Source organism: Macadamia integrifolia, unplaced genomic scaffold (assembly GCF_013358625.1).
Source record: "Macadamia integrifolia cultivar HAES 741 unplaced genomic scaffold, SCU_Mint_v3 scaffold2961, whole genome shotgun sequence".
In the NCBI taxonomy this organism is placed as follows: Eukaryota; Viridiplantae; Streptophyta; class Magnoliopsida; order Proteales; family Proteaceae; genus Macadamia; species Macadamia integrifolia.
In genome coordinates, this window is record NW_024869091.1 from 27,896 (window position 1) to 36,264 (window position 8,369).

An 8,369-nucleotide genomic window follows, 5' to 3' on the forward strand; every position below is an offset into this window, starting at 1 on the left:
GGCTAAAGGTAAGGGCCATACCGATCCGGAGCAAAGATAATTCCTCTTATAAGGGACCCCCACACTTGAACTTTTATTACCCTTTATCAATTTCAGGCACTAGCATATTTCTTAATTTGGAACTCACTTTGTCTCTTCCAAAACATCCTTATCTTAAGGCAAAACCACTTGTGAAGAAATAGGGAACCAATGATTAAGGCATTGGAGTGTTTTTGACCAAACATGTTACCTAGCATTAATGACATTTGCACATTTTCCCTTTTTTCGCTTAATAAACTCTATTCTACTCCACTACTTTTGGCCTGAATAACATGGTGGAACAAACACCAAACATCCAAGCTACTATGTAGCTTCGATTTTTGCATATGCCCACAAAGACAGTGATGCTAGAGTTCTTTCAGAAGTTTCCTCCCTAGGAATTTCGATCAAGACACCACGCTTCTTGAGGCGCAATGCCCTGTCTAGTTCCAAGGGTATCAACTCTTATTCTTCTTTATACCGTATTTTACACTTCATTTAAAATTGTGCATTTGTCAACTCATGTCAAATTAAAAAGAATGTCTCAACTCCAAATCAAAAGTACAAGGAACCCACAGACTTATATCTGATCCAACACCATAAAACAAGGGTCTCTTATTTTTCAAAAGAAAGTCCCATCTCAACACAAGCTTGTTTCTTTCTTCTCAACAGGGTTTTTATACATTCAAAATGGGTACCTTAATCAAAACTTTTATTTTTATACATTAAGCAACCGAATGGTATGATCATTAGCCAAAATTGAAAGTAGGACTTCATCCTTTGCAAGCTCAAAAATAAAACGAAAAACAAACAAAACAAAGTTGAAAAAGCAAAAACTGGTTTCCCTCCCCCATACTTAAGGCATGCAATGTCCTTAATGCATGGAAAGAATTAAAAGCGAAGACAATGCAAGGGGGTCATACTTGATTAAAATTTAATTATCAGTGTAAAGAGGTTTATGGAGATCCAATGACCTCTTCACTACCAGTAGTAGGAAACTCGAGGAACGGTTTCAAATGCTAACTATTAACCTTCGAAATTGCCCCTGTTCCTGGATTCAGAATCTCTATAGTCCCATGAGGATATACATTATGGACAATAAACGAGCCATCCTATTGGGATTTAAACTTACCAGGGAAAAGATGTAATCGAGAGTTGTACAATAAGACCTTATCACCAATTGTAAAAGATTTACGTAGAATGTGCTTATCATGGAAAGCTTTAGTCTTTTCCTTATAAATCTTAGAACTTTCATAGGCATCATTCCTAAGTTCCTCCAACTCAGATTGTTGGAGCTTACGATGAATTCCCGCATCAAATAAATCAAAGTTGAGCTTCTTGATGGCCCAAAAGGCCTTATACTCCAACTCAACTGGTAAGTGACAAGCTTTCCCATACTGACCAAGTTCGGTCTTGAATGCAGTCCGATGGGCCCACAAGGCATCAATGACCCTAAGGGACCAATCCTTACGATTGGGATTAACAGTTTTCTCCAAGATTTGTTTGATCTGCCTATTAGACACCTCCACTTGACCACTAGTTTGGGGGTGATAAGGGGTAGATAACTTATGGGTGATCCCATACTTTTTCATTAAGGCCTCAAAAGGTCGATTACAAAAATGAGTACCCCTATCACTAATTATTACGCATGTTGCACCAAAGCGGAAAAAAATGTTCTCTTTGAGAAACTGGATCACCACTTTGTGGCCATTAGATTTACAAGGTATGGCCCCTATCTATTTATAAACGCAATCAACAGCCAGAAGTATATACAAATTCCCAAAGGAATTAAGGAATGGTCCCATGAAATCGATGCCCCATATATAATAGATCTCATCTACCAAAATAGAGTTGAGAGGCATCATGTTCCTTTTATTGATACGGCCAAAAGACTGGCAGGCAGGATAAGCGTTGTAAAAATCAAAAGCATCTCTAAAAAGAGTGGGCCAATAAAATCCACATTGGAGAACCTTTGCGGCAGTCTTCTTAGGTCCAAAATGTCCACCACATGCATAATTATGGCAAAAAGAGAGAACATAATGTTTCTCATAATCAGGAACACATCATCGAATAATCTGATCCGGACATATCTTAAACAAATAAGGATTATCCCAGAAAAAGTTCTTAACTTGGGAATGAAACCTATAATTATCTTGGGTGGACCAGTGATCCGGAGTCACACCTGAAACTAAGAAGTTGACAATGTCAGCAAACCAGGGTTCACTGGACACTGCAAATAACTGTTCATCTGGAAAGTTCTCGTTGACTGGAGAATCGACAATCAAGAAATTGGGAAGCCGGGATAAATGGTCTGCAACTAGGTTTTCAACTCCTTTCTTATCCCAAATTTCTAAATCAAACTCTTATAAAAATAAAACCCACCTAATGAGACGGGCTTTGGCATCCTTCTTCTAAACTAGGTATCTAAGGGTAGAATGATCAGTATACACCACCACATGTGAACCAACTAAGTAAGACCGAAACTTTTCTAATGCAAATACAACAGCTAAAAATTCCTTTTTAGTGGTTGTATAATTGAGTTGTGCATCATTTAAGGTCCTACTAGCATAGTAAATGATAGTGGGTAACTTATTAATCCTTTGACCCAAAACTGCTCATATGGCAAAATCTGAAGCATCACACATCAGTTTAAAAGGTTCAGTCCAAACAAGTGGTTGAACAATGGATGCATTGGTCAACTCCTTCTTAAGTTGTTTGAAGGATTCTAGGCACTCTTTAGAAAACTCAAAAGTTTGATCTTTGGCAAGTAATGAAGTGAGAGGTTGGGCTAACTGACTAAAGCTCTTAATAAACCTTTTATAGAAACCTGCATGCCCTAGAAAAGATCGGACATCCTTAACAGATTGAGGAGGTGGTAAATTATCAATTAAATCCACTTTGGCTCTATCTACCAAAATTCCCTCTTTGGATATTACATGGCCTAAAACAATAACAGATTTAACCATAAAATGGCATTTCTCCCAATTCAAAACCAAATTCTTAGATGTGAACATTTTCAAAACTAGGGAAAGATGATGAAGACATTTAAAATAGGAATTTCCATTAATTGAAAAGTCATCCACAAATACTTCTAAGAACTTTTCAACCATATCAGAAAAGATGCTCATTATGCATCGTTGGAACATAGCAGGGGCATTGCAAAGCCCAAAGGGTATACACCTGTAAGAAAATGTTCTATATGGGCATGTAAAAGTGGTCTTATGTTGGTCCTTTAAAGCAATTGGGATCTGGTTATAGCCGGAATATCCTATCTAGCTAACCTCTCTAACATCTGGTCAATGAATGGCAATGGGAAGTGGTCCTTCCAGGTTGCCACATTAAGTTTTCTGTAGTCTATGCACACTCTCCACCCTGATTGGGCACAGGTTGGAATTAGTTCATTATTGGCATTGGGAACTATAGTCATCCGAGACTTCTTAGGCACTACGTGAACTGGGCTTACCCATTGGCTGTCAGAAATAGGATAAATTATTCTATGATCTAGGCACTTTAGGATCTCTTTCTTAATGGCTTCCATCATCACTGGGTTAGCTCTTCTTTGGGGTTCTGCGGATGGTTTGGAATCCTCCATAAGATATATATGATGTTGCACAATAGAAGGGCTTATACCCTTGATATCAGCCATGGTCCAACCTAGGGCTTCCTTATTATCTTTTAACACTTTAAGTAACTCCTCTTCCTGGCTAATAGTCAAATTTGAAGAAATTATTATAGGAAGAGTCTGGTCAGGCCTTAGAAAAGTATACCACAAATTAGATGGCAACTCCTTAAGATCTAGCTTAGGGGGCTCAACTATGGAAGGTTTGAGAATGAAATTGGAAAGGGGTCCTAAGGGCTCCACAGGTGTGTGAAGACTCAAGACTTTAGAAAAGAAATTTTCACTATCATCATCCAACTCATCCATACACTCTTGGAATTCTGAATCAAAATTAATATCAAAGTTGATAATTAAATCATCAGAAAAATCCAAAAAATTCTCAAGCATATTGATCTCTTCTTCCATATGTGGTTGCTTACCTATCTTAAACATGTTAAACTCAATAGTTTGGTTGCTAAAAGATAACCTTAGGAAACCATTCTGACAATTTATTAATGCATTACTGGTAGCCAATAATGGTCTTCCTAGAATTATTGGGATCTCATCCTTGGTTGAGAAGGGCTTGGTATCTAACACAATGAAATCAACAGGGAAAATAAAATCCCCCACCTTTAGTAAAACATCCTCAACCATCCCTTTAGGAATCTTAACAGACCTATCTGCCAACTGAAGAGTAGTTCCAGTAGCTTTCAATTCTCCCAATCCTAGTTGCTTATACATATGGTAAGGTAAAAGATTCACACTTGCGCCAAGGTCAAGTAAGGCATGCTCAATGTAGGTGTTGCCTATGACACAAGATATGGTAGGGCTCCCTGGATCCTTATACTTGGCTGCTATATGCTGAGTAATTATAGAACTAATGTTACCTGCCAAGAATGCTTTTTTGAGCACACTAGTGATATGTTTGTGAGTACACAAATCTTTCAGTACCTTTGCATAGGAGGAGATCTGGGATATGGCATCCAATAGAGGGATGTTCACTTTCTACCTTTTTGAAGACTTCTAAAATTTTATCCATGGAAGCAATCTTCTTTTTGTTTATCAAGCGATCAGGAAATGGGACAGGAGGAACATAAGGACTATTAAGGATTTGTTCTTTTTCAGAAGAATCATTTTTGGTCTCCTCAACCAAATCATCTTTAATTTCAAAAAAATCTTTAGGTTCATCAGACGAACCTGGAACAAGAGGCACACTTGTGTCCTCAACTGAAAGAAAGTTAACAGGAGTAATAGATGGGGAAGATTTAGGAACGCTCTGTTGGTACTCTCTACCACTCCTAAGGGCATAAAAAACATTACATTGGTTAGAGGGCCCTTGTTGGGTCTAACCTTGTACTATTTTCAGTGGTGCATTAGTTGGTGTTTGTGAACTAACAGGCTGATGATGCTTAGGGTTAGGCTCTGGTTGACTGGGTAAAGTTCATTTCTCCCTCTCACGCATAATTGAGATAACTTGGGTGAGTTCTCTCAAAGATTTTGATGGCTTGTCATGAGGAGGGCCATATTTTTTTTCTAAGTCACTTATTCTACTTGCCTCTCCAGTGTTAGTAAACCTAGGGGGTTGCTGATAAGATGATAGGAGAGGGGCCCTAGGAAAACTAACCTGAGGTCCTACATTTGACCTAGGAAAAGTATTTTGGGAAAAAGATTGTTGTGCAAAGGGAGGCCTTTGGGGTCCAGGTTGACCTTGATTATGAAAATTGGAAGGCCCTACTTGGTTGCCCTGATTCCAAGAGAAATTTGGGTGATTTCTCCATCCTGGATTGTAGGTGTTACTATATGGATTATTCTGGTATAAGGCATTAACACTATCATTAGAAGTGCCCCCAGAGGTATTGGGGCATTTTTCTATGACATGTCCAGGGGACTGACACCAAGCACAAATCTTAACCAAATTGATTGATGATGGCTCTCTAAGAACAATAGCCTCAATCCTCTTGATTAGGCTATCCAAATGGGCTTCCTTGACTACTATCCCATCCACAAAATATATTTTCCCTCCTATGGTTCTTTCACTCTCTTGGGTTGATACCCACTCACGGGTTTTGTCAGCTAAGTCAAGTAAAAATTCCCATGCCTTTCCTTCATCTGTAAAGGGCGTGAATCCCTCAGGGCACATAGACTCTATCATTTTTTTAGTTGGGTAATCGATACCCTCATAAATTATTTGACATAAATGCCATAAGTCTAGGCCATAGTGAGGGCATTCTTGGAGTAGATCCTTGAATCTCTCCATAAGTTTGGAAAAGGACTCACTAGGCTTTTGCCAAAACTGAAGGATATCACTTCTAAGCTTATTGGTCTTATGAGTTGGGAAAACTTCTTAAGGAAGACAACTGTGAACTGTTCCCATGAGGTTATGGAATTTGTGGGTAACCCATACAACCCCTTCTTAGCTTGGTCTTAAAATGCAAAAGTGATAAACCGAAGTTTACCAGCATCATCAGAAAGCTATTGGATCTTAATTAGAACATATACCTCTTTAAATTCCCTTAGAAATAAGTATGCATCCTCAAAGATCAACTATCACACCCCGTTCACACAGAACCAGACCGGTGACAGGGTTAACTCCGGTTAACCCAAACCTGCCAGGATCATCTGATACAGTATCCAACCACAGCATACACACAACTAAGATAATGTTCAATAGTTCAGCGGAAGACTTAATTTACCTGTAAATATCCCCGATATACTTGATACCCAAATTGTAATACATAGTTAAGTACATCTGGGCCCGCAAGCATGATATTTACACAAAAAGAATACAATTTACATATCAAGTACACAAAAGGGGTCATCAAAAGAATAAAAAAGTAACCCTGTATGGAGTCACTGCTGTGGTCCCATAGCACAACCCTCGCACGTGCAATCCGTGTCGTGCTCATAGTCCTCGGGGACCCACCAATCCTCCTCGGGGAATTCCACTGTGGGGTTTGACCCTTGATCCTTAGGTTGCTGACCTGCAAAATCATCTAAAAGAGGTGCACACGTGGGATGAGCTCATTAGCTCAGTAAGTGAAAAGGAGGACCACACAACAATCACAACCATATGCACTATATGTTATGCAATTCATTTTTAATCACATCCACCTAAACAACATTACTAAGTCTTGGGTTTAGTGCTACTACAACCACAATGCGCATATACTCCGAGTACGAGCCGCGAACTCCATCCCGCGATACACCCATAAGGCTGTCAGAGAAGGCCCACCGTGAGTACTCAGAAAAGTAAAGCATGCCGACCACCGGCTCTCAACATAAAAGTAAATGACAGAAAATAAAGGTGCTGACTCCAGCAATTTAAAAACAGTACGATTGGCCCTCTTGAATATACCACCGGGGTTGCCGACTGTCCTAATAACCAACCAGGTGTATGTCTAACAGCCACACTGACCCGACAACCTCGACCACTGCTTCCCCCCAAATGGTAACCCAACACCTCAACCCCTGTTGGGAAGGATCGTAGCACTGGAAGATGGTAATCCTATACCGCATGCTCCTATATGACGTAGTACTATTACATAGTGCCTCCGCGTCCCATTCCACGGGCCACGAATGCACTCTTTTTCAAGCCGACTACGGCATCTAGTCTATAAATGTATTATGCATAATGATGTCATCATTCATCACATAATCACATCATCATTTGTCATTGAGAAAATAAGCACAACACACAAGTCATAATAGTATGAGGATGGCTAAGCTACATATAATTTGCATGATGACATGGCTAGTCTAGATACAATTTAAATAAATGCCAAACAAGCCTTAAAATAAGGCCAAATGTCCTCTCTCCACTTACCTGTAGTGTATAAAGACTCACGCCTGGTACGGGTGAGATCCGGTGCGAGAAGCGTAAGTTTTGGTGGACCTATCATGAGTGAATGGGGTTAGCATTTCACCACTTTAGGGTCAAAACCAACAAGATATGATGACAAAATCATGTTTAGAATCCTAAAAGAAGGTTGCACGTCCATTTTGGGTCCATTCGGATGTAGAAATCACGTTGGGAGTCTCTCGGGTGGGTCGGACAGCCCACCTGTCATGATCGGCGGGCAGGTCAACCCGTCGATCGGCCCACCGATAGGGCCCGCCAGTTGGCCCCGAGGGCCTGCTAAGACCAGCGGGCAGGTTGGCCCACTAGTCGGCCCGTCAGTTGGCCCCGAGGGCCTGCCCTCTCAGGCAGGTGCCCTCAGGCGGACCATTTGGCCCACCGGTCATGGCGGAAAAATGCCATTTTTCCCTAAAACCTGCCCCAACCTTTGGGGAATCAAATGGGATTTTTCCAAACCCATTCTCCATACATTCAAGTCTTATAAGATGATTCTAACCTAGATCTAGGTTAGATTTAAGGAATGGAAGCCATCTTACCTTCTTTGCTCAAGAACTCTTTCAAAAACCCCAAAATCACTTCAAATCACCAATGGTCCTCCAACCGTAGAAACACTTCTTCAAATCCTTCAAAATCAACACATAAACCATCTATTAAACCTCAGATTCATCATTTCAAGGGGGATTTACAAGACCTTAAGAAACACTACCCAAATCAAGGGTTTTACTTAGGTATGGTGAAAGTTCAGGGAATATAGCCTTCGCTCACCTCTAAACGCAGATCTCGCGTTGGGGATCACTCTTCCGGCGTCGGAATGGGAAGATCAAGCCTTGGCGCTGCTTAAATCCATTCCTTCTTCCTCTTCCTCCCCTTTCTTCTTCTCCATTCTCTTTTCTCCCT

At 40.3% G+C, this 8,369-nt stretch overlaps 1 non-coding gene across 1 annotated transcript; it reads left to right on the top strand.

Moving 5' to 3' along the window:
• The first annotated feature begins 5,826 nt into the window (after nt 1-5,826).
• On the top strand, nt 5,827-5,933 carry LOC122067533. Its single transcript, XR_006136759.1, has one exon. It is a non-coding gene; the product is annotated as a small nucleolar RNA R71 (small nucleolar RNA).
• Nucleotides 5,934-8,369: the final 2,436 nt, after the last annotated feature.